Source organism: Manis pentadactyla, chromosome 17 (assembly GCF_030020395.1).
Source record: "Manis pentadactyla isolate mManPen7 chromosome 17, mManPen7.hap1, whole genome shotgun sequence".
Lineage (NCBI taxonomy): Eukaryota > Metazoa > Chordata > Mammalia > Pholidota > Manidae > Manis > Manis pentadactyla.
This window is the reverse complement of record NC_080035.1, coordinates 48976732-49004701: the sequence shown is the minus strand read 5'-3', so window position 1 is coordinate 49004701 and position 27970 is coordinate 48976732. Positions and strand designations below refer to the sequence as shown.

At 36.9% G+C, this 27970-nt stretch overlaps 1 long non-coding RNA gene across 1 annotated transcript; it reads right to left on the bottom strand.

Annotated features, from left to right (window-relative positions):
* Positions 1-329: 329 nt before the first annotated feature.
* LOC118916641 (uncharacterized) lies at positions 330-27970 on the bottom strand. The gene is made up of 3 exons (XR_008994518.1): positions 27859-27970; positions 21008-21076; positions 330-576 (listed from the first exon to the last, which is right to left on the bottom strand). It is a non-coding gene; the product is annotated as an uncharacterized LOC118916641 (long non-coding RNA).

Below are 27970 nucleotides of genomic sequence, written 5' to 3'. Positions count from 1 at the left end.
AAAGATTATCCTCTCTGAGCCTATGGTCAGCTTTGTTATTGTTAAACATTATCAATTTGGATGCCTTTGCAAAATTTTGTAAGAATTGCTAAAGAAGTTAATAAGTCTAACAACTTTTATTATTTGTATATGATGCTGGAAATTTATTAAACATATTAATTTATTAAGCATATTAATTAGGTAAGCTGGTGGCAGGGAAGTTTAGAAATATCCAAACAAATTGCTTATAAGCATATAAGCTATGCCCATTCTTGGGAGGAGGTATTTGAACTCTTCCATTGTCTGGAAACACTGTCACAAAAAGAATTCTGACATTAGCATATGGAAAACTGAAGAGCTATATACTTCAATGTTTTGTTTATAGCCAACCAATTCTTACACAGATGTTTTAAAATGTTTGATGGATAATGGATCATATTATACGCATGTGAGTTAATTAAGGCAAAGAGAAAAGCAAAGTAGAAAACCGCTGAGATTAAGCCAGCAGAGGAGCAGGAATGCAAAAGGTGTGGCCCTTTTTTCATGAGGCGCTGCCCCCTTGCCACTGCGCTGCTCCTGAGCTTTCTGGCCACCATCCTGAATGGGAAGCAAGCAGTTACATGATTCACATTGTCGAGCTAAATCTAGAGCAGTCGTTCAGAAGAAGCACAATTATTCCCAGTACTTCGTCTTAAGAGAAATTTCTTCCTCTCTTGGGTCCTCACAAAAAGCCAGTGAGTCATCTGGTGACAGTTCTGGAGAGGGGGCCAGGGCACTTCACGGAGGAGCTGCCTCCTGTCAGGCCCTTGGGGTCTTGCAACCATTCTGCCACTCGGTAAATGAAACCACTTAACCGCTCAGTGATTGAGATGCTTCAATTGAAAAACAAGGACCTAGGTGACCTCTTGGGCTCCAACCAGCAGTAAAATTCTATTTCTTGGATTCTAATAATTACAGTAGGTCCTTAAAAAGCTCTGCTTGCTAACACTTGCTATCTTAGAAAGATGGAATATTCTTGAAATAAGACAATGTATATGTGTTTGTGTGCATGTGGCCAAAATTTTAACTTACTGATCTACTGTACCAAACAAACTCTAGGGAGCAAACAGAATCCACACCACTAATTTGAAAAGAGAACATTTACTGTAAAAAATTATTAACTGGTAGCAGGTGAGTAGCTACAAAGAGGGGCTAAAAGAACACTAAAAAAAAAAAAATGGCTCAAGGCTGAGAAATAGAACCTACTGAAGAAATGCACTTGGAAGGGGTTAATACTGAGGTTAAACTTCACTGGGGAGGACGTGGTGGACCCACAGGAGGGCAGAAAAGTTCACAGGATTGCCCCAGGAGAAATCTTGTCACAGTCTACTGGCAGGCTGGTGAGTAGGGAAACCTGGCATTCGGAAGACTTTCACTGGGGTCCCAGCACAATGGCTGGAGGATGTGTGCCACTGGACCTCCCACGTCATCTCCAGCACCTGAACCTTAGAGCAGGAAGAGAGGAAGCAACCGAGTCAAAAGAAGTCTGTCCCTCTTCCACGCTACGGCTTCACATGAACTAGCTGGCAAAGGAGAAATGCTCACTGGCTCCACTGGCATATCTACCTTTCCCTCAGTCATTCAATTCTGAAATGTGGCATGCACTTACAAATATTCACTACACATTTTATGCTACAGGGTATAAAGGGATGCACTTTACAGTGTTTAATGGGTTGGGATAAGAAAAGTGGCAGTGGGTCTATAGCATTTCTCTATCAGTCCCATGGGCAGTTGACAATGGATGTCTATCAAATAAGCATATTATATTGTTATGTTGAATTCTAATATTCATGGCATAAGAGTTTGTGATTTAGAGCACTGCAGTAACACTCAGTAAGCCAAAAATCATATGTAAAAGGACACCATAATTTGGGTAAATGTTAATTCACTTATTCAGTCTACCAGCAAATATTTGATGAATATCTTCTATATGCTAGCTGTTGGGGAAACAGATGAAGCTCAAAATTGAAAAGCCCCAAAGACATTACAGCGATAAGCGCTTTGGAGAAGATGTGGAAGTGCTATGAAAGCAAATTACAGGGCCACTTCACCTACTTGGGAAGAATTCTCTCAGGAAGTGCAATGGGGATGAGCTGAGGGGAGGAGTTAGTTACGTAAGGGCAGAGCACAGTGGAAGAAGCACTCCTGGAGCAGGCCCATCATGCACAAAACCCTACGACGGGGAAAGGACGGATATTCAAGACGCTGACAGAAGACTGTTCCTGAAGCCTGGGTCATGGGAAGGGGTCGCCTTGGGAGAGGAATTCTCGAGCAGACGGCTTTTGGCCTCACCTGCACCATCGGCCCTCCTGGGTTCCTAGCCTGCTGGCCCCACTGAGGATTCGGACTTGCCAGCCTCCGTAACACTGCGAGCCAGCTCCTCAGCACAGATCTCTTTCTATGTACATTACATGTCCCATTGGTTCTGTTTCTCTGGAGAACCCTAACACAGATTTTGGTTAAGTAGAGGAACACCATATAGGTACTTAAAAGATTTAATCTCTATCTCAGTGGTTTTCAAATGAGGGTGATTTTGGTATATTTGGCAATGTTTAGAGACATTTCTAGTTGTCACCACTTGGGGAGGGTGATGTGAACATCTAGAGGGAAGAGACGGGGCTCTGTCTTTTCAACTGAAAAAAAGACAGTCCTTGTAACAAAGAATTATCCCATCCATATTGTCAATAGTAGCAAGGTTGAAAGATTCTGCTCTGAATTGATAGTCACTGAAATCTTTTGAGCAGGACTGAGGGTGTGTTGGGGTGGGGTTGGGATGGTGGGAGGGGAGATTGGTGACAGTGGTCTTCTGTATTTCAAAAATACCTTGCTCCAGAAAAAGTCCATAGTAGGTACATACTGTGATTAAAGGGGTCTTAAGAAATACTATTGTCTATATGAACCTTGTTAAAATTTACATAAAATTTGTTTGCTATCTTTCATAGTATTTTTATTATTGTAGTATTTTATAAGATAACAATGATACCTTAATAAAAAAAAGAAGAACAGAAACCATGGAAGTATTTCTAAAGTAGACAAATCCTAGTATTATAGTATTTTGCTATTTTTCATAGTATATTTTATTATAAGTGAGTGCAGCATTATCCAAATGGCTTAACAAAGGTTAAAAAATTAAAACATGGGTAATGGTCATCATTTAGTTATCTTATTCAAATGACATGTTACAGATTTCAGTGAAATTAAGGATTTATTTTCTCTTGACTGAACTTTCAGACTTAAAAATATTTTCAGATAAGAATGCAACAAATTCTCATAACGGTTAAGTGTTACTGAAGACCAGTTCTACAGGAAATATTAAATATTCCAGTGGTAAGGTAATGAAGATTAAATTCTGAGATTTCTAATTTGTAGCTATAGGGCCCTTAGCTGAGATCTGAGGAGACAGGATCTCACTTGCTGCAGGAAGTAATTGGTAGTGCAGTCATAGATGTGAGCATTTTTAAAAAGTACATTCAGATAGCACAGTATGTCACACAGTACCTCACAGGACATTTGGGTAGCACAGTATATGACTCTACAGTTTGCAGCCCATTCAAACTCAGGAAGAGTAATATTTTAACAGCCGAACAACTTTTTATTGAATCCCTTTTGTCTAGAGATCATGAAAATTAAAGACTGCAGATATACTTCTATAAACAGACTTGTGTTAAGATTTTTAAAAGGGATTTTGTTTTCAACTCTCTTTAAAATGAATTACATATATTGAAAACTCTAAGTTGCAAAGGTTTTAACTAAACTTATTTGAGTATTTGGCAAACTTAATTTTCCTTCTAAATTCTAACTGAATGAGGTATATTGGCTTTCCTACAGCTGACTTCAACCAAGTGTCAATTCTCACTGTATTTTAAAGTACCAAACACTTCTTCTGATCTTTACAGGAAGAGAAATGGTCAGGAAAACAAAAACAAAAACAAAAGGTGGATTGTGCATGAATGCTAAGAAGCCAGTGGAAATAGCCGAGATATGGAAGCAACCTAAGTGTCCAACCGTAGAAGAATGGATAAAGAAGAGGTGGTACATATACACAATGGAATACTATTCAGCCATATGAAAGAAACAAATCTTACCATTTGCAGCAACATGGATGGAGCTGGAGGATATTATGTTCAGTGAAATAAGCCAGGCAGAGAAAGACAAGTACCAAATGATTTCCCTCATTTGTGGAGTATAACAATGAAGCAAAATTGAAGGAACTAAATAGCAGCAGACTCACAGACTCCAAGAAAGGACTAGTGGTTACCAAAAGGGAGGGGTGTGGGAGGGTGAGTTGGGAGGGAGGGAGGGAAATGGGGATTGAGGGGTATTACGTTTAGTACACATGGTGTGGGGGGTCACGGGGAAAACAGTGTAGCATAGAGAAGGCAAACAGTGAATCTGTGGCATCTTACTACACTGATGGGCAGTGACTGCAATGGGGTATGGGGGGGACTTGATAATTAGGGTGAATGTAATAACAATATTGTTTTTCTTGTGAAACCTTCGTAAGAGTGTATACCAATGATACTTTAATAAAAAAAGAAAAAGAAAATAAACCATGGAAGTATTTCTAAAGTAGACAAATCCTAGGGTATTATAATTCAAGAGATTCCATTTATTCTCACTTGGTGAAAAAGTACAGGTCACTCTTCGCGTGTTGAGCCCTCTAGACACTTTGATTAATCTGTATCTTCAAGCTTTCCCCACCCTCTATTATTTGCTTAAAACAAACAAGGAAAGATGCTAGCATATTAGAAAGGAAAACTTTAGTCATTTAATTATTACCAATCAGCACTGTTTATCAGATATTCGTAACAGTTGATATCATGAAGACTAAGTAATATTTAAGACTCAGAATTGTATATATGAAGGAACTGGATATCCAATCCAGAGTGCTTCTCTATAAATTTTTAAAACTATGAACTGCCTGGCTTCCTCATCTGTACTTCAACTAGCTCCAGTGCTGCGTTTCAATCCCAACGTTTACATATATTCTGATAAGAGGATTGCATTTCTTTGGAGATGGAAGCATCTAGATAGAGGCTAAAAGGAAGTGTTGATGAACACACAGCCGCAGGGGTGATGTCTGCAATGTTTAATTAATGGCCTGCAAAGAATCAGAAGCACAATTTATAAAAGCACTGACCTTCCTACCTCTTGCTACATCACATTTTAAATCATAGAAAACAAAGATTTTAAGAGAGGGAACATATGGCCAAGTGTTCACACTGTAGTCCCTGAAATCAGTGTCCTTCAACAGAAGATACTTAAAATATTGGAGCATTTTCGTTCTTGTTTTGAGTTGTTTTGTTCTTTGTTTTTGATACTCATCCTCTATGCCAGATTGTTGGCTGATAAACTATTTTCAAACATTTATATAACTTCTGCTTATGTATTCCAGAGGGGGAAAGACCTTTTGTTATAGGTAGTAAAAATCAAGAGAAACAGGGAGGCAGGATCCTGATTTGCCAAAGGTCAAAGGTCATGACAAGTGAATGACTCCAGAGGCCTTGAGGTCAAAGGTTCAACTGGAATCCCATAACCTCCATTTGGCTTTTTACATCACAAAGGATAGCAGTACTTTTCTAACTTCTGTGAAGGAATTCATAACCATGTTCACATTTTTCTATGAAAAATTATTTCAAAATGATTCTGCCCATGATTATTTTTTCCTTGAAACCAAGTGGCATGAAATAGGCTTTTATATAAGTTGGATGTCTCCTTATTCTTTTATTAGCATTCCATATTGGCAACCTAGAGGAAATAACAGAGATTAACATGTGTTTTTTTTTAATGGAAAATAAGTACATTCTTTAGAAGATCAAAACTTAAACCAAAGAAGTACATTTATCCTTTTGTTATTTTTTGAATTTATTGAATGTACCACAAATTTTGTTTTTCTTGAAAAAATAACTAAGAGCAATAGTAATCTATTGTGGTTTCTATTTGAGATATATCTTTATGCTAAATTCTTAACATAGGTGTAAAACAAGATTTTGAAAGAACCATTCTGGTGTTATTATAATGTTTTTTTTTTTTTTTAATTAAAAACAGGCATAAAGCTTCAGTGATGCTAGGGCCACTGTTAAGGCAGAATATCTGTGGCCAATCTCATGATACATTAGTAGCTGTAGCCATAACTACACCATGTGAACTGGAGGAAAATGCAGAACGTTACTTTTCAACTCCATTGGTTTCTAACCTCTCATGAGCACTTAATTCCTCATAGAGAAGGAAATAGTTATGCTGTAGAATCCTGTGGCCCATGAAGGGTAACTGGATAACATCTTTTGAAAGATTTACAAGGCTGCCAAGGATTTTGCCAGCTTTAAACCTGATTGATTCAGTGTGAAAAGATCTGAACAATTCTGACCTAAAAGTTTAAAGACAGACCTTTCCTGTGAAAAGTATAATTTAAAGCCTGTAATAAAATTGTATTGGAAAACACCACATTGAAGATCACAGCCATAAATTGCAAAATTTAGCATTATGTTAAAGGACTTTTTTTTCTAAGTCCTCAAAAAGAACCCTAATTGTTCACCAGATACTTTAATAATGAGGTGTTTGGGGAAGGGGTTGTTCATTGCTTTTTACTTTTTCTGGAAGAAGTCCCTGAAGAGAGACAAAATGAGCCAAACACTTTGCTTCCCAAACCAGTAAGTCTGACTTCTTGGTTATACATAGAGATGGAGTTTACACAATGTTTTTCTTATTAGATAAAATAAATGAAATTCCATTTATCTTTAACAAAGAGTAGACAAAACAGACTTGTTCCATATTTTAATTTTTCAAAGTGTAGATTCTCTTCATATATTAATTTCCATCTTGAAAAAACATATACACTCACAATTATCACAATATTTTGTGTGTAGGCTCAAATGCTTGTGATGACTCAGACAGATTAATGGTTAAACATCCCCCAGCAAATTACTCCAGGCCATTAATTATTTATCCAAATTCCGTAAGTCTATTGTCTATTTTAGCCTCTCTCTTCTATTGCCTATTTTAGAAGAAACAGGTTTAGAAACACTAAAAAAATTCAAGTAAACAAAATTAAGTAGAGTGCACACATCTTTTTATCTTTTTCCTTAGAATCAGGGAATAATTGAGACTATGTATGGTATTTAGACAAAAAGCCTATTTATCATTTAAACAATATCTCCTTTGTGACATGTTCACCAACTTTGTGTTTCCGCCTCAAATTTCAGTTTGAAGGATCTAGGGAAAAATGCCATGTGTCCACTTACCTGTGATTTGGATGATAAGCCATTTGATTTTTGACTCTTTGAATCATATGAACTAATCTTAGATGTTTAAAATATTAATCTCAATTTATGGGTACTTCTGTCACTATACACATATTATAAGTTACCAGGAATGATTGTTTTCTTAATGTAGGTTTGTAAGAACACCAACCTTCCAACAAACTGAAAGCCTTTCTTCCCATCCTTTAAAAAAATAAAACAAAAGCAGAACTGTGGAACAAAGAAAAAAGTTTCAATTAAGAAATGTGTAAAGGAGGAGGCCTCTTCCGTGTAAACTGGCTTATACTGGGAAAAGGCTGCCAGAAAGGAAGCCAGGGACAGTGTGCTGGGCTCTCATATTTCTTTCTTGAAGAATTAGGTAAGTTAAGTCGGACTTTCACCACTTCCACACTCTTGCTAGAGTTAAGTGCCTAGGTAGTAATTCAACCAGACACCCAAAAATCCACCCTGTCTTGTGAATGAGTACAGTTCCACCTTATTGAAACCTTCAAAAGTTGAATTAAATTCCACTGTACTGACTTCCAGCTGGCTGTTAGCAATACTGCAGAACATGCCATCGCACTGGTCTGCAACTCTGAGGTGGCATGGCCCCAGAAGCTCTTCTTCAGAAAGTTAGTCAATTAAGCTGAAAATTGTTAACTACTGGAAAAACACCCTAGGGTGAATGAAGAGGCAGATTAGGAATTGGCAATAAAAATAGTTTTTGATATGTTCACATCACTTCAAATATCTTGTATACAAGCTGTCTTACATTAAATGCTTAGAACCAAGACAGTCTTCTGGAGAAGCCTGATTTTGAGTTCTGGTGCCACCTAGTGGAAAGGAGGAGGAAGAGACGACACAAAGGAGGCCTGACCTGTCGTCACTCATTAGATCAATACTAGTGTCTTCACACTAGCATTAAGTTCCTTCAAATCACTTTGTATATAAAAAACACTTTATCATTTTCCTGATGATAGTTTACAGGGATCCCCATCAGTTAGAGCAGTAAGATCAAACCTTTATGTTTCTGACATTCAAGGCCTTCCACAATCTGACTCTAGTCTCCCTTTGCAATATTACCTGCAACTAACTATTCTCCATGAATTTTTCACAAGAGCAAGGTTGGTCTGTTCCCAAACAACATTCCTCACCTTTGTTCACGTTACTTTTCCAGCCAGAGCAGAGTCCCTTATCCTTTTAGAATCTCATATTTGGAAAGACCTTATGGTTGGGTTCGATGTCTTCAATCCTTGTGCCGCTCATAAAATTCCCTTATAAGAAGTCCTCCAACCTCTTCTTGAACATCTCCAGGGGCAGTGAATTCAACCTGATTTGACATGGCTTATATTTTCAGCTACCTCTGGCTGAAAGTATTTTCTTATGTTGGACCTGCAACTCCAGCTCAAGAGCAGGGTGAGGGCTAGATACAGGCATGAGCTCAGTGCACAGATCTGGAAGAAATTGAGTTCCTATTCCAGCTTTGTAATTCTCTAGTTGTGCGACACTGGGCACATGACAAGTTCCCTAGGTCTCAGTTTCTTCACCTGTAAAATAAGGATAAGAACAGTGCCTAAGAGCTTATCAGCTATGTGTGTGAAAGTGCTTAGAACAGTATGTGACACACAGTGTATTCTTTACAAATGTTTGATTTATTGTGTTTATAGCTTTGGAAGTCAAGATGTCAGTAACAGCTGTGGTGGTGGGAACAGATGAACAGAGTGTACTGAACAATATACCTCAATGTACACACTTGGAACACTCCACCTCTAAGATGCTCCACTAGTTTCATGGGGACTTACGTTTGGGAGATGCTGCATGCTATATGCAGCTACCAGGTATATACCGCTAAGCAGCTATATACAGATGCATGTACATAGATATGTGATACTTAGTATAATCAAGCTGCCAATTCCTGACATATAACACCTACTTTACTTTGTCCTAAGTTGGCATTTTTTAAAGCCTATTTGACCCAAGAGTCCTTTTTTTCCCCAAGATTTTTTAAAATATAATATCTTAATACACATTTATGTTTTAGGAGTGAGATCTTCATCTCAAAAACTTTAAGGACAAAACAAATAAAGTAAACCAGGGAAGTGAACCAGGTGAAATACACTATGGAACAGTACAAATTTCGGAAAACTAGAGGAAACATATCATGTCTAAATGTATTTCAATTTGGCTGGAGAAGAACACTATGTAGGCCAAAGAAAGCACAGCTGCAGGCTGAATCTGGGCCCTGTTCAGCAAACTTGTGACTCCTGTAGAGAGAGAAAAGAGAACTGCCTGGGGAAGAACCAATTTTTAGAGATAATAAAGGGAAGTTACCACAGAGATTGTGAAGGAAAGCTGAGAGATGTAGAACCAGGAAAGAGCAGCATCTTGAAATAAAAGGAGACAGAACAGAGAGGTCTCTGAGGTGAGAGTGTGGGTGTTTCACTTCCCACTGATGCTCTCATCACAGTACTGCTAATGTAGCGGCTTAAAACAACACACATGTATTATCATACAGTTCTGTGGGTCAGAAGGCTGACACGAGTCTCACGGGTCTAAAATCAAGCTGTGGTACTTTCAGAGGCTCTGGGAATGAATTCACTGCCTGCTTTTTCCAGATTTGAGAGGCTGCTTACAGTCCTTGGCACATGGCCCCTTCCTCTAGTCCTTTTCACATTACAATGTTTTTCTCTCCGGCCTCCCTCTTCCATTTTCAAGGAATCTGTGACTACTCAGGACTCACCTGTATATACCAGGATACTCTCTCTATTTTAAGGTCAGCCAATAAGTAACACCTGCAACTGTTATTCCCTTTTGGCATGTAACAATTTATTCACATGGGATTAGAACACAGAAATCTTGTGGTGGTGGGTGGTGGGTGGTGGGTGGTGGGTATTATTCTGTCAATAGCAGAGAGTATATAAGACAAACTGAAGAGAGACTGCTGTGTCTGAGAGTCAGGACCAGAGCTTCTTTATCTTTCTGCCCCTCAAACTATCTATCCCCTTACTTTTTAATCATGGGAGAGGAAGATTTGAAAACGGGAAGGAAACTGAAACCCACATGGCAAGAAATTACACTCATAATTCATAGTGTGTGGCTCTACAGTGTCTGTGAAAAGTAGAATAAAGATGCTCTACAGGAAGGTGGGTTAGAAAAGAGGGACCCTTCCAAGTAGATAAATTCCCCAAAAGCCACCCTTCCCCCGTGTGGGGAAGATGATTCCAAAAAGATGTCCATCCTCTAGGCTGACACAGTCCCATGAGAAACTGCACAGAGGAACGCATGGTGCACCCATGCAGCCCTTGGCTGGGTTCCTTTGTACAACCTTTACAACCACAAAGGCAGATGAGAGACAGCCCACATTCTGGGCTCTACTGGGAGAGTTGCTCCTCACCCATCATCATGCTCAGAGATATGCTTCTTCCATGGCCTTCCCCAAACTATACAGAATTTTCAGAGCATTGTACAGTATTTTGAAAGCACATGTTATCTTACATAAATATCTTCCTTCTTGACAGTGTGTTGCCTGAAAGCAAAGAATATTTAAAGCACTGTTTTTCAACCCCAGCAGAGTGTCTGCATGTATATCATTAGATTTCCCACTGGTGGGGTATATGAGATGCTATGAATTTAAAACACTGCTAGTTAAATATTTAAGTGTATGTTAGTATATATATATATATATATGTGGCTTCTTGATATGAAAGTGTGCTTCTCAGCTCACCTGGAAGCTCATGAGAAATGCAGAAATGGGCCTCACCCAGACCTACTGCATCAGAATCTTCATATTAGCTTTCCCTGCAGGTGACTTGGGCACATATCAAAGTCTGAGAAGTGTCAGCAGAGTTTCACACCCAAGATCGAACAGGCAGCATGAAGAATGGGGCACATTTTTAAAAGTGAGTCCATTAAGGTTCATTTAAAGAAAAAGGAATGATAATAATTTGCTGTCTAAATATAGCAGCCTGTGAAAGGGCTAGGAAAAACAATGACTGAAATGTGGGAAATAGTAACTAACACAAAAAGGTGACAAACACACAAAACACCAAAGGTACTAAATGTGTGCTGGACAAGCTGGATATCTAATTTCCTAAGCCTTTTGGTACCACATTGTTATACTAACTTAATAGGTACTTAGTTCTTTCTTCCTGTCCACCTGCACCCTGAGTCTTTTCTTTTTCCTGCCTAAGACACTAACTCCAAGGCTTTGCCTTTTCCATTTCTTCATTCATTCAACAGCTATTTACTGAGCACCTGTCTATACCCTATTTTAGGTACTGATAAATGAGGTAAATCCCTGTCCTCATAGATATTATATATACCCCTGCACCTGTGATCTCTGGAATTTCTGTAAGCACCTAAAGTAACTCCTCTATTACTGGCAGTTTAACTAAGAACAAACCCAATGTTCCTCAGGCTTGAGGAATCACACAAACACAGGCACGTGTTACTTTAACTGTAAGTGAAAGTCTACCTAGTCTAGGCACAAAGTTCTAGCTGCACACAGAGCCAAGCAGCTAAGGCATGGCAGCAATGCAAACCTCCACCCAGATTCTACGGGTCGTTTGAAAGGAATCTGCCACATCTGCATTCCTGTTTATGCTTCGTCATCAGCAGACCCGGGCCCTTTTGCACAGTGAACAGTCAGGGCTTATACAAAAGCAATCAAAGAGCCCTTTGCTCTCAGTGGCTAAATGCTAGCCGCTGCTTGGAGCAATACAGTTTTACTCTTGGGATTTTGGCCGTTAATTATTCAACCATCTCATTCTTAATCTATCACTCACCAAACAAGGAATTGCAGAGGAGAAATACTTGACCTATGTAACTTATTCTTTTTAGACTTTCAAAACAGCCATACTTCATGATACACATGAAAGAAAATGCTTATCATGATTCTGTTGTCTGTTTACAAATAAATCTTTTGTGATGTAACATTAGGGAATTGTTAGACTGTGCTATGCTGGTTTTACACTTCCAAGTGCCTAAATGAAGTGATTCACAAGTAGTTTGGAGTGTGGCTTTAAGATCAAGAAGCATGGTGCATTTGTACCTACAGAGTGTCATTCACCTTTAAGAAAGCCTTATTTGAAGATTTAGGGAAATTGGCAACAAATATTTTATTTGCTGGAGAATTGATTCAATAATCCAATGCAGATCTAGCAGGAATTGTTGACAGTTGAAAGGGTTTTATTATCTAAGACATTGAAATGATCATTTCTGTGTGTTATTTTGATGTAAGAGGTATAATTTCATATTTATCTTAATGCTTTGTTGTCTTAAGTGCTTTATTGGTATCTCCTCATTTACTCCTCACAACTTCCATTTTACAGGAGAGAAAACTGAGGTACAGTTGATTTGAACCCAGGCAATTTGAAAATAAATTCAAACTCCTAATTCTTTCATTCCTTCCTTGTCATTAAATTCAAACTTTTTAAAAATTAATAGTGTCTGTGAAGCATGAGTCTACAATATTAAGGAAAAAACTAGCCAGCTTGAAGAAAAAATAAACTGAAATGGTAAGCAATTAATTTCCCTTAGTGTGAATGAAGGATGACCTAAATATTTGCAGGGAGGTGATTTCAAGTATGGAAATTTACAGGAAAAAAAATCTTCTTTTCCTAATAAGTAATCATAGCATTAAAGCTTCTGTTTTTTAATCTTATATTTACTATTTACTTTTTTTTACACTTGTTTTTAAAACTTGGTATTTTCTACCAAAATGACCAAGTATATCATTCTCTGTGTGTGTGTATATAGATATATACATCTATACACACACACACACACATATTCTATTATTTATTCATAAAGTGATGGGGAATCATTGCCTTGACCCTCTTTATCCCTCTATAAATCTCAGCGTTCTTAGTATTTAGAAAGAAAGTGTGATCAGTAGAATAAGCCTGCAACCAAAGAGGCCATTGGCTTGAGCCCTTGCCCCTGACTGTGCTTTATCATCTGTCTGTAACCTGAGAACAACAGCAGAACCTAACAGACAGGGTTATTAGGAGGGCTGAATGCAGTGAGGAATGTCAATAGCACCCTCCCTATGGAGGGACTTTAGGAGTTGAACCTCCAAGCCTGTTTCCTATTGTGCTGGTAAAATACGCAGCCTAGTTTATGGGGGTGCTGGTTAAGATCCAGCCCTCCCTCCTCGGAGTCAATAAGCTAGACTCAACAGAAGCCCCACACAAACTAGCCTGCATGTTCTGTATCAGTCACAAACTGCACCACTTGCAAAAACAGCTTTCACTTCAATATGTGGTGGCTTGAGATTGAGAAACAGGCAAACAAAGATCTCGTAAAATTAAATTACTGAAAATCTCTGAAGTAATATACACTGGAAGGGGCATGATGTTGACATAGTTATAATAATCATTACATCCATTAAATAAATTTTCAAATGTAAATATTTTTCTCTGGTTATATCAATGCAATAATTTTTATGTGGCCATGGTCAGTACATATGGATCATTTCTTTCTTTTGTATCTTTCAGAAAGTTAACTTTTTTGGACACTGTAAGATTCCTTAAAGAAATCTGACGAGAGACATCAAAAGTTTCAATTAGCTATTCAGTGGTCCTAAATTGTCTATACTTAGCATGTATTGGCATATTTATAATTAAAAAAAACTATTTTGAAATTACTTTAGGAAATGTTTTTTGAAATGGCTTCTTTTAAATTGCTTTTTGGAATGACTGTAGCTATTCTATAAAGCCAACAATTAAAGGATTTGACACTTCAAAAAATAAAACCCTTTTGGCATGTGAAAAGTCATTTATAATCACACCTCAAACTTTAGCTGTTAATATTAACAGGGATAGTTACAGCTGAAGGGGTCGTTACACACTTATAAAGGAAGTTTCACTAAATATAGTTAGCATAAGAAGTGTTGACAAGAAGAGTTGAAAATAAAACCTCAAGATAACTTTGATTTAAGGGAAATTCTATTTTTTTTTGTGTTAATGTCATTTTTGAGGAAACTTCACACTTCATTGCAACAAATAAAGAAATGAGAAAATAAGCCAAAAAAAATGTTCTTTAGCCCTAAGTAGTAGGACCGCCTTTAGGCATTTAAATAGCTCATGCGAGAGTCTGAAGTTTTCACCTTGGGCACACTATTGGTTGATTCAGGAGACTTGTCTAACACCAATTTGGTTGCAAATATTCTCTTTTTATAGTTTTAACTGTATTACATAAAAATTGTTTTGTCTGTAAATAATCCAGATTTTTTTCACAATAACAGGGTTAATGTTCTTATAAATATTGTACCAGAACATTTAGATTTCTTACTGAAAATGTCCCCCACTTCAGGTCAGGGACTAGGGGAAAGCAAATTCTTGGTTTACTTATTAAAATGATAGTCTTGCAAACCAAGTGATTTTTTATGAGATAATTTTCTTACTGTATGTATATCTGCTATAAACATAACAGGAAATAAATGTGGAGGCCCCAGTTCTTAGGGTTTTTCCACCAAGAAGATAACCTTTCCAATATAACAACATATATTTTTTTCTTCTGGTATCATTAATACACAATCACATGAACAACATTGTGGTTACTAAATTCCCCCTATTATCAAGTCCCCACCACATACCCCATTACAGTCACTGTCCATCAGTGTAGTAAGATGCTGTAGAGTCACTACTTTTCTTCTCTGTGCTCTACTGCCTTCCCCATGCTCCCTGCTACGTTATGTGTACTAATTGTAATGTCCCTTATTTCCCTTCTCCCTCCCTTCCCACCCATTCTCCCCAGTCCCTTTCGCTTTGGTAATTGTTAGTCCATTCCTGGGTTCAGTGAGTCTGCTGCTGTTTTGTTCCTTCAGTTTTTTTCTTTGTTCTTATACTCCACAGATGAGTGAAATCATCTGGTACTTGTATTTCCCTGCCTGGCTTATTTCACTGAGCAAAACACCCTCTAGTTCCATCCATGCTGTTGCAAATGGTAGGATTTGTTTTCTTCTTATGGCTGAATAATATTCCATTGTGTATATGTACCAAATCTTTATCCATTCATCTACTGATGGGCACTTAGGTTGCTTCAATTTCTTGGCTATTGTAAATAGTGCAGCGATAAACACAGGGGTGCATCTGTCTTTTTCAAACTAGGCTCCTGCATTCTTAGGGTAAATTCCTAGGAGTGGAATTCCTTGGTCAAATGGTATTTTTATTTTTAGTTTTTTGAGGAACCTCCATACTGCTTTCCACAATGTTACATTCCCACCAGCAGTGTAGGAGGGTTCCCCTTTCTCCACATCCTCGCCAACATTTGTTGTTGTTTGTCTTTTGGATGGTGGCGATCCTTACTGGTGTGAGGTGATATCCCATTGTGGTTTTAATTTGCATTTCTCTGATAATTAGCGATGGGGAGCATCTTTTCATGTGCCTTTGGCCATCTGAATTTCTTCTTTGGAGAAGTGTCTTTTCAGATCCTCTGCCCATTTTTTATATAACAACATATTAAACTCTTCTTTTCTTCCTGTGTTTTAAAACTCATGGAACTCAAAGAACTATTTTTTCCATTGTCCTACAGAATAGCAATACTTTCATAATTACCTTTGACTCGTTAAAAGAAAGTTATATTCCTTTCAATGCAAAATGAGTGACGACATTATTTCCTTAGCTTTGTGTTCTGAGGAATCTAGGATTCAATCCCAGTGCCCCTGCATTTGACATATGAGACATTGGGCAAGTCACTTAATTTTCTCAGTTGATGGAAGGATAAAATAACATCATATATTCAAGTCCTATTGGAACTATGGCTCATAGAAAGCATTCACTAAATAAAATCCAAGTTACAGACTTATAGTAGTAGCCAAATATCAAAATTGTACCCAAATACCAATATTTTAGGGTAGTCAAAATATCAAATGAACTAAAATATTCCCATGCTTTGGTATTCTGGCCCATGCTTTGGTATTCTGGACATATTACTATTCTCTGAAATATCTACTGTCTACTCCAATTTGTGGGGGCACAGCTGGATGAACCAGGAACACTACTAATCTGAATGATGGCCATAATAGAATCAGCGTGTTAAACTATCAGTTACTTGGCTTTCAAACATTCCTTTGAAATATATTTAATGAGACTCAGCTATATACCAGGCATTGGTCTGGGCAGTGGAGATACAATGGTGAACAGTCCTTGCCTGTGTGGAACTTAATTCTGGAAGATAGGGAGAGCCCTATAAATTAGAAACAGTTCACCAAGACAACTTCAAATAATGGTAAGTACCCTGAAGAAAATCAACCATGGTCATATGCTGAGTGATTGGGGGTTAGATCAATTTTGGGTAGGGAGCCAGGGAAGTCCTGAATGAAGCATTGACATCTGAGGAGACAAACTAAAGGACAAGAGGGAGCTAGCAAGGCAAAGGTCTAGGGACTCAGTGTCCCCAGCTGCATTCCCAAGGAGGTAGCACATGCAAAGGCTGTGAAAGAGGAAGGAGTTTGCTTATTTACAGAACAGAAAGAATGCCAGTAAGGATCAATAAAGTGGAGCAAGTGAGGGAGAGTGGCAGAAGGAGAGGTCTGGGCCACTCAAAGCCTTGGTCGTGGTAAGAGTTTTGTAGTTTTTAAGCAGGTGAAGGAGACATCTGATCTGCAATAGAAAGATCACGCTGGCTCTGTGAAGAATGTTTGCCAGGAGAAGTATTAAGATGTTGTTTTAATTCAAAGACAGGATGTGGCTTGGACTGGGGTAGTAGCTGCTTAAAATGGGGGGTGGATATGATAGGCCCTATAACATATGTGCTTCAAAAGAGCATATTCTGGAAGTAGGGTTGGTAAGACTTCTTGATATGTGGAGAGATGAGGAAGGAATCAAGAAAAACTGTAAGTTTCTGGCTGAGCAACTGGGTAGCTTGTGATACCATTTACTGAGGTGAGGAAATTCAAGGAGGAAGAAGGTTATGCGATGAGGAAAAATTTCAAAGCCACATGGCTAACTTCAAGTGTGAATGTTGTACATTTCTCCAAATATGATGTGATGACTTGGGAACTGAGAAAACTTGCCACTTCCTCCATCCTTCTGAAATACCATCATCTTCTGGCCCAAGCTGAAAACTCTATGCAAAAACTGGAATCTTTATGCTTAACTTAGATACACAACCCTGTATCTGCAATTCTGGGTTCCACTGTCTTGGGAAAATTAAAAGATTTGTGTAACTCTCTGGGTGGTAAAATTTACCTGATCTGATCTCATTTGGTGGCCAAATCCAGCTTGAATTTACATGAGGCCATTTATGGCCTTTTTCCCTCTTAGTATTACAATTCACACAATTTAGTACAAAAATATAAATATATGTGACTATAGGGTGCCACCTAAACCCTATTAGGGTTACACAGGACATGGTACATGTGTGATACCTTTTTAAAATTGAAAGAAAATTAAGAGTTCTGAGACACATCTGTCCATCGGCTTAAAGAAGGGATTGTAGAGCTTGTACTGCTAAACTTAAAATTGAGAAGTACCTTATTAGGTACCTTACTACTTTGCATAAAAATGTTGATCCTTTTTTGAAAGAAGGGGGTTTACAAGGTGCACTCTGCCCAAGGGAGGAGAAATTGGGAAAGCAGGCTTTGCTGACATGATAATCGTTTTAGACCCAAGCAGAGAGGGCAGTGTAGAGGACTCCAGTACAACAAAGTCAGGAAGGATGGTATTTTTATGAAAGGAAAAGTCACATAGACAGGTTAAATTAATCAGCAATTGTTTCACCACACCAAAAAATGGTGCTAAAATTCTTGATTTGGCTTACCCAAGTTAACATGGAGCAGCTCAAACACTTTTTTTATTCTAAAATGTAAATTTCATTCATTCTAAGATGCATATTTCAACTTTTCTGAAATTGGGATGCATCTAACAATTGATAGAAACTTAAGATGACTCTGACCACATGGAAGTGATGATGTGTTACTGCTTGAATGTACTTAACCAAGGCTGTTGTTTTGGGCTGCATGATGGGGAAACTAAAACCCCTGAGGTCTCAATCATTAACTATGTAAGGACCCGAATAGGACAGTGTCTTAACCTATTTGGACTGCTATAAAATAACCACAGACAAAAAAATGAAATGAAATAAAATAACCATAGGATGGCATATATGCTACAGAAACTTATTTTTCACAGTTTTGGAGGCTGGGAGTCCAAGATCAAGGCACAGGCAGATTTGGTGTCTGATAAAAGACTCATTCCTGCCTCATGAATGGTTGTCTTACAGCTGTTTTTTCATATGGTAGAAAGAGCAAGGGAACTTTCTGGGGCCTGTTTAGGGTACTAGTTGCATTCATGAGGGCTCCACCCATATGACCTAAATCAACCTCACAGAGGCACCATCTCCAAATACCATCAAAATGGGGATTAGATTTCAACACATGAATTTTGGAGGTATGCAAACATTTAGTTTATAGCAGAAGGTCTTGATCATTACTTGAAACTCTCCACTGTCAGTGTTAGTTTAGATCAAGAAAACACCAGCATCAGAACTTGCAGAATGTCAGAAACTGAAAGAAGAACGCGAAGACAATACTGGGGCGTATTTTAAGAGCATTGCCAGTGATCTGAATGGGGAAACAGAGGAATTAAATACTCTTTATTGGAAGTGATCCAAAAGAATAAGTTCCTGAGAAGAGGTTTTGGGATTCCTTTATCAATTTATTTTTATTCTATTTTCCTTTGTTAAAGGTGCAAACAGTAAGATATACAAAGCATTTACACACAAAAAAATATTTTTAAAACAAGTATTAAATAATAAATCTAAGTTATAAGAATGTGCGTATCAATTTAATTGGCTGATTTTTAAAAAAAATTAGCTCCCCTTGAATCAGTGATGCATCTTACAACTGATTATGTCTTAGATTTGATGAAATTCTATTCCCCTTTATAAGAAGACAGAGGCTAAAAGGACTTGGGGGGTGGGGAGGGTGACTGTGTAAAAGCTATGATTCCAATGCCAGATTATTATTCTAGTTGACTTTTTTTCTGAACCCTGGTTCATCTCTTATTTCCCTTCTGGCGTTTTCCTGGTACTCTGTTGTTAGTGCTTAAACGGAGTATTCACTTCATTAATTTTGAATATTGCCAGCACATAAACCTTTGAGTACAGGTCAAAAACTGGACTTCTGGCCACAACCAACTAAGTGGATGTTTTCCCACTGATAGCATATGCATAGAAAGGTTAAACTTTGTTTTTTCATGAGTTACTGCCTAATGCAAAATAAACTTTGAATTTATATTTCTTGAGTTTTACTCAGCCTACAAGGCTCTATCTTATAACTCCCATTTTAAGAAGAAGAGTATGAGAACATTTTTGTAAAGGTTTTTATATGCAAAACTATATACCTGTAAGTTGCAAAAACTGCACATTGCAATAGGGATTTTATTAAATTTTCAGCTTTTAGCCCCAGCAAACTAAACAGCACAATTCATTTCATATTTAATTTTCTTTGAATGTCATAGTGACTAGGATATTGTTTTTTTGATTCTTTTAATTTTACTTGTATGATCTGAATAAAACTATACTCTATTGAAGTTAGTTCATACCTGCTAACGTGATTAAAAGACACACAAATCTTAATTCCAAAAGTACTGAAAGGTAAAATGTCTTTGTTGATGTTGTCTGTACATTTTTGATGTGTCTATAAAGCTTATTTTATAAATATTTACATTTTAATGGTTAAGTGAATGAGCCAAGAGCTAGAATGCCTGGATATGAATTCCAGCTCTGTCACTTTTTGGCTGGTTGACCTTAGGTGATATATTTATTTTCAATATTTCCAGAGCTTTCTCACATGTAAAGTAGAAGATGCTAAAACTACATAACTATTTTACAGGGTTGTTGTGAGGATTAAGTTGAATTCATATATGTAAGCCACTTAGAACCGTTCCTTTACATAATTAATAATCAATAAAAGTTTATTATTGCTATTAAGTTTTAAAATCTCTTTTACATCTCTCTCTCCCTAAAGTCCCACTCATAGTGGCAGTTTTTTCTTAAATTTCTTTCCCTAGTGTGTCTCAAAACTCTAGCCTACTACATTACCCCTTTCTTCCAAATCACTTGTTTTCTTATTTTTTCCCAAGTGCAATTCTCTGTCTTATATAAACCAATTTAGATTTTGTAGGTACAATTCTCCACCCATTATCCCAGTTAAGCTCAATGAAAGTATAGAGTCTAATAAAGTTCTGGAGCAGGTATATGAAATATCTTTCTAAGAAACAGAAGTGACAGGAAGAGGTCTACTGAGGCTGGGGAGAGGGGAGACTTGTTTCTTATATTTTAAATTGTGTGTTATTATGGGAATTATCTCAGTTTTATTTGTAAAAGTAACACACAAACACACACACAAATACAAAGTCATTTAGTCTCTCATCCAACAATTAAAAATGCATGCTGAGAGTTATTTTTAACAATTAGTGGAATATAATTTAACAGGTCAAGCCTGGACTGGAAGGCAGGGTGTTCTACTGATTTTTTCATTGGGCCTGCCACAGTACTCTTTTTTTCTTCTTGAGGACATTGGGGTAACACATTTAGAAATGATCTGCAGGAAAATTTTGAAGACTCACTGTCCAAAATTACCTTCAATACTTTAAGAATATGACAAAAATATATCTGTAGCATGTATTTTAGTGCTATGTGATGCCCTTTCTACAATGGTAAGCTGGTAAAGGTTTAACAGCTTTTCCCTGCACCCATCCCCTACCCAACCCCAAAAAAGTAACAACCTGATGTGCTGCATTTACCAGTTTCCATGGTGTAAACACTTCCTCCAGAGCCAGTTTCAAGGTACCAATGTGACTCACTGACACTTCCTGAAAATTTAAGAATGAACTCTTATGAGTCTGTATGAGCTAGTTCTAGGACATCACTTCTGTATATATACTTGATATTGCCCATTATAACAAAGGTAAAAAAAAGTGGAACTTAAATTCTTGTGATGTCCCTCCCTCTCTTTTTCTCTCTCCCTCCCTACCTCTCTCCCTTCCTTCTTGCACATTTGCTGGACATGTCAGGACTCAACTAGGTCAAAATCAGTTTGGATATATTATAAAGTTACTTATTTATGGTACTGATATGGGGGACTGATATGAGAAGGTCACAATTAATTAGAATTTTATAATATAGTTGACCTTTGAATAAGGTTGGGGTTAGGGGCCCCAATCCCTAATTAATCAAATATAACTTTTCACTACCAGAAGCCTTACCAAGAAAGTCAATTAGCACATATTTTGTATGTTGTATGTATTATATACTGAATTCTTATGATAAAGTAAGCTAGAGAAAATGTTTTCCAAATTGTAAATCTACAAAAATTTTTCTAATATACTTATTGAAAAAAGTCTGCATGTAAGTGTACCAATGCAATTCAAATATGTGATGTTTAAGTGCCAACTGTACACAGTTTCACTATATACATATGTATTCTGTACATATGCACCTATGTACGCAGATATACTAGAACTACTTTTGCTTCTCTGAAAATCAAGTTGGATGCTACAGAAAAATTAAGGTGAGCCAATAAAAAATGGGTCCCTAGGGATGAGCAAGAACTATGAAAGACTGAGATAAGGAATATAGGCTGACAGCGTCTGTATTCTGATTGCTTTGCTAGTATCTTTATGTTCTTGGACCACTTTAAAGAACTAAAAACTGAACATCTTACATATTGAATTTCTGATTGTGGAGAATGCTAATCTGTTCAGTTATAAGCAAAGCAAGCATCTATATGTAAAGAAAAACAAATTTGTGTGTTTATGTTAAAATTTCATTACTTATAATGATTATTTGCTTGAATTATTTTTGTCCTTTTGTTTTTTGCCATTAATTGGTCAACTGCTCTAAACCAAGTGGATAACACAGCTTTAAGTATATACCCATTTACTAGTTCCAAATTTGTATTTACTAAACTTTAAGTGAAATGGAGTGTAGGAAGGTAGTAAGCCAAATCAGGTAATTAATAGCTTCAGATATGTCTCTCCATATAATTAAATTTGACTGAATTCATGTATAAAAAGTAAATGTAGCTAGGTCAGCTCTTTTGTTCCAACTATTACACAATTCATTTTTTAATCAAATTGCTAATTGCCAACAATTCTTATTCATTTTTTGTTATGTAGTCCAGGTATAATAGGTACTCTTAAGGAAAAAAAACCTATTTTTGTCTTAAAAGTCATTAACCTGAATGTGACTTTATAGATGTTTTAGATGCTTTTGAGGTTTTCTTTGTGTGTATGTGTGTGTACATGTGTGTGATTCTTCACACAAAATGATTCAGAAATCTATTTAAAAATTCATATTAAATTTTTAAAGTGATGCATTTTAAAATTTAGTTCTTTGTTAGGCTTATAAATTTATATAGTTATAATACTAGAATAATTTAATAATACTTTAAAGAGATCTTTCATAGTGGTGCTTAAAACTTTTAAGATTAGTACAAATTTTAAATAACATAACAAATATTTAATATATCACATACACTTTTTAAGTAATTTGACCTTCTGACTGACCAACTTTCAAAGTACTCAAGTAGTACTTTTACTTTTTAAATTTGTTAAAATGGTTATTTGTAAGTTCCATTAACTATCCTTTTCATTAGCATTTCACTTATACTTTTCAACGTGAATCACAAGTCAAAATCAATTATTCAGTGACACATATTAAATTGGAATCATGAGACTATTCTTCTAATAGGACAAATTCTCTTGAACATTATACATTACAGAAAGTAAAAGCCCAGCTTTCTTATATATATATATATATATATATATTTTATTTTCATATCAATAATCTACAATTACATGAGCAACATTATGGTTACCAGATTCTCCCCTTCACCAAGTCCCCCCCACATACTCCATTAGTCACTGTCCATCAGTGTAGTAAGATGCTGTAAAATCACTACTTGCCTTCTCTTTGTTGCAGAGCCCTCCCCAAGCCCCCCCATTATATATGCTAATCGTAAGGCCCCCTTTCTTCTCTCCCCCTCTTCTCCCTCCCTTCCCACCCATCCGCCCCAGTCCCTTTCCCTTTGGTAACTATTGGTCCTTTCTTGGGTTCTGTGATTCTGCTGCTGTTTTGTTCCTTCAGTTTTTCCTTTGTTCCTATACTCCAAAGATGAGCGAAATCATTTGGTACTTGTCTTTCTCTGCCTGGCTTATTTCACTGAGCATAATACCCTCTAGCTCCATCCATGTTGTTGCAAATGGTAGGATTTGTTTTCTTCTTATGACTGAATAATATTCCATTGTATATATGTACCACATCTTCTTTATCCATTCATCTACTGATGGACACTTAGGTTGCTTCCATTTCTTGGCTATTGTAAATAGTGCTGTGATAAACATAGGGGTGCATCTGTCTTTTTCAAACTGGGCTGCTGCATTCTTAGGGTAAATTCCTAGGAGTGGAATTGCTGGGTCAAATGGTATTTCTATTTTGAGCATTTTAAGGAACCTCCATACTACTTTCCACAATGGTTGAACTAATTTACATTCCCACCAGCAGTGCAGGAGGGTTCCCCTTTCCCCACAACCTCGCCAACATTTGTTGCTGTTTGTCTTTTGGATGGTGGCCATCCTTACTGGTGTGAGGTGATATCTCATTGTGGTTTTAATTTGCATTTCTCTGATGACTAGCGATGTGGAGCATCTTTTCATGTGTCTGTTGGCCATCTGAATTTCTTCCTTGGAGAAGTTTTCAGCTCCTCTGCCCATTTTTTAATTGGATTGTTCGCTTTCTGTTTGTTGAGGTGCATGTGCTGTTTATATATTTTGGATGTCAACCCTTTATTGAATTTGTCATTTATGAATATATTCTCCCATACTGTAGGATACCTTTTTGTTCTATTGATGGTGTCCTTTGCTGTAAAGAAGCTCTTCAGCTTGATATAGTCCCACTTGTTCATTTTTGCTTTTGTTTCCCTTGCCCAGGGAGATACGTTCATGAAGAAGTTGTTCATGTTTATGTCCAAGAGATTTTTGCCTATGTTTTTTTCTAAGAGTTTTATGGTTTGATGGCTTACATTCAGGTCTTTGATCCATTTCTAATTTACTTTTGTGTATGGGGCTAGACAATGATCCAGTTTCATTCTCTTACATGTACCTGTCCAGTTTTGCCAACACCAGCTGTTGAAGAGGCTGTCATTTCCCCATTGTATGTCCATGGCTCCTTTATTGTATATTAATTGACCATATATGTTTGGGTTAATGTCTGGAGACTCTATTCTGTTCCACTGGTCTGTGGCTCTGTTCTTGTGCCCCCAGCTATCTTAATACAAAAATATCATACCATATGTTTGATCCTCTCAGGCCTTTCTGTACTTAATTTTACATCTCCTGTGGGTTTAAGGATCTTATTTGTTAAATAAACAATGGTATCATTCCAAGCAATTTGGAGGCTATCTTCTCATTTGGTTATGATGGCATAATGACCACGGACATTTGAGAGAATATTCACTGGACCCTTTTTCGTGACATTGATGGGACACCCAAAGTCCTTTTTATAATCTCTTGCACCTAGAGGAATAGCCCTAGTAACCTCAGAAGTCTATTTCCAGATTAACTCACAGAAATCTGAAATTCCCACCAATGATACTACATCATTTTATTAGACTCTACATTTCTTTGGCTTTTAATATTTAATTGGCCTTCTTTGCAAATGATGATCTTCAAAATTTGGGGATCCTCCATTTATTTCATATTCTTTTCAATCTCTTTGGGGCCATACAACTTTTGCAAATATCAAATGATAGCTGATTAAGTCTGTCATACTTTCTCTATTTGGCCCAATATTCAAAGATCTTTCCACTGTCAGAAAAGCATTTGAAGCTTCCCGTTAGTTAAACAAGATCATGATGGTGGTTCTGTGATTTTACCAACAAAAAAATCGAGTATTAAATTTCTCTAATTGTAAATACTGCCAGATTAGACAACAGCTTCCCTTAAACCCTCAGCCCTCTGGATCCCTCTAGAAAACAATAGTATCATTGATTTCTCATGAAAATATATGGAACACAAACACAGTGGGCACATAGATCAAAAATGTTGCAGCAGCAAGGTACATAATGAAAGCACAGTATGTAAAAGCACAATATGCCTGCAGGATGGGCTATGGAGATGATCATGGGCACAGGGAGATATGGGAGGAAGGGAAAGAGAGACAAGCCAGGAAATGGCCTCCAAAGTAGCATTATTTCAATCCCACCTTTGGATCTTTTTTATTTCAATGGAAAATAATTTGAAATAGTATGTTCTTTGCTTATGAGGGCTTGCACCCTGAATATTACTAGAAAATGCAGTACACAAATTATAAATCAAATGGCAAACACAACAGCTCGAAATATACTCATAAATCTTAAAAATGTTCTTCTAAGGTGGGATTTGGTATGGGCTAGTTAGCTTTTCACAATTCTAGGCAAGGAGGCAGCAGGTCCACTAGAAAATCTGTTCAAAAAAGTCATTTCAGAAACTCTACTGAATTTAGTCCACTGAATTACTTTTGCTTCATTTAGATCTCACAGTTACACTTTTCTTTGTGGCTCTCCTAGCCTGCTCTGTAAGTTACCCCATTTATTGCCCAACCTCTTGAAAGTACTTTCCAACTAAAATGGTGCTGTTCTCACAGGGACATCTTATATACCCCTAGACTATGTTTGTATACATAAATTGAAGAAGAAAACTGAGTCAAAAATTTTCTACCTTTGCTTTCAGCAAGTAAGTGTTTGGGTTTGAATTATCATGGTTCCAATTATATTTTGGTAAATGGATTTGCTTGGCAGACTTAAAAAATTCTCAAGTCAGTAACAATTAGCTTTGAGAGGGATGTGCCTTTTCTTTTTTTAACCAGAATTTTCATTTCATAGTTGTTTTGTGTCATTGCTCGTGTTAGCAACATACACTCATCTGACGGATGGGGAACAGCAGAAGGTATTAGCTTAGAAGAGAGAACACTGATTTAGACTAGAATGTATGTTTCCTTGTACAAAGAAAGTGAGATGTCAAGTGGTGAACATAAGTTCATTACTCATGTCTGATGACTAGAAAATTTATGCCACTCAAAGATTTCATTGATGGGCCTGAAACAGATGGGCCTAAGAAAAAGGCACAATCCAAAGACAAATGTATGAAGCTCTGTGTGTGCATGTGTGTGTACATGCACAAATTATGTTTTATATTGAAAACAGCTAACAGTCAAGTGAAAACTTACATTAAATTTATTTATATATTACTTTGGAAAACATATTTGTTTAGCAAGTTTTCTTCTGGGTTATTTCTCCCATTTGCTATACTTTTTCCTAAGCTAGTACCCCTATAAACTGGTATTGCCCATTTATTGAACAGTTCAGTAAGTGGTTGTATTAATAATTATTCACAACACAGGCCACTGTTTTGGTGATCTCCTGGTCTATCTATTCAATACTTCACATGGCTTTTAAGGTTGACAAAATTATTTGAGAATACTTCATAATTGGGAGAGATCTGCATTGTCTAAGTGAAGAATTAAGCAAACTGTAAAAATAATTGACAATAGGGATAGAAAAACAGAGAAGAGAGTACTTTTACCCTAATTTGGATTCCAGGCAAGAGGAATAGTCACTTATAGAATTACCTGGAAAATTACTTTGAGGCTTTAGTTCATTCAGATTACATAAGCTTTGGTCTCACTGTTGATTCACATTATATTTACATAAATTATGATCAAATCCAATAAATAAATAGCTTGGTAAAAGTTATTGGGACAGAAAGCCTTGTTTTCTATAGTTTTCATCTTCTTTTTCTTTTAACTCAACTTACTTTTTTGGGTATCACTGAATACAGTTGTCTGGTGTAGTTTGAATTCATGTGTGTGAATGTTTAACTATGTGGTACTATTCAAGTGTGAAATTAACAATGGAGCTAGTTTGTTATGTGGCCACTGACTCACTTCCCACAACCCAAGAGGGTGTCAGAATTATGGCTTCTATTAACATTTCTTTGTGAGGGATTTGTGCACTAATCAAATTTGTCCCAGCCTGAATCAGAAAAAGTAATAATTTTTGGTATTCAACATTTTAAAACTAAGATGACAGGCCAATCTCATCTTGTGGAATCATTTCAAACTTTCCATTGATTTTAACTTGATACCCCTGTGCATCTGCTGTGGCTATGGCCACAGTAGTCAAGAGCTTTGAAAACAAAATAGAGCCACTGAAAGATACTTCACCAGGATGAACACCATATCTTCAACTTCCAGAGAATTTTCTTCCATTTCCTAAGAAGCAAAACTAACATATTGACTATGACTCATTTACTGCAGAACTCTTACTAGTGGATTCAGCCCCAAAGGCAGGTTAGTGACCCTGAGAGTGATATGCATTAGCATGAACCATAAATATCCTTCTGTGTCAAAAACAGTCTTTTTATTTGAATATTTCATAAGAGAAGTCTAAAGTCTGGTGAGAAGGGTATACAACTGTGTAAACTTACAACAGGAGTAAGGAGTAACATTATTCCTAAATATTTTGTTTGTCCATCAGACTTGTTTTACTCAAAAAAAAAATCCTCTCATCTGTTGTACACTTTGAAATAGAAAAATAAAACCAAACAAGTCTACTTACCACCATTGTGGTGGGTTTTTATTGTTGTCGTTTTTGTTTTAGCTTATGTTTCCCCAGTGAGAGCTACTTCAGTAGTTTCAGCTGTTAAGTCAGTTCAATGCAGAACTCTTCT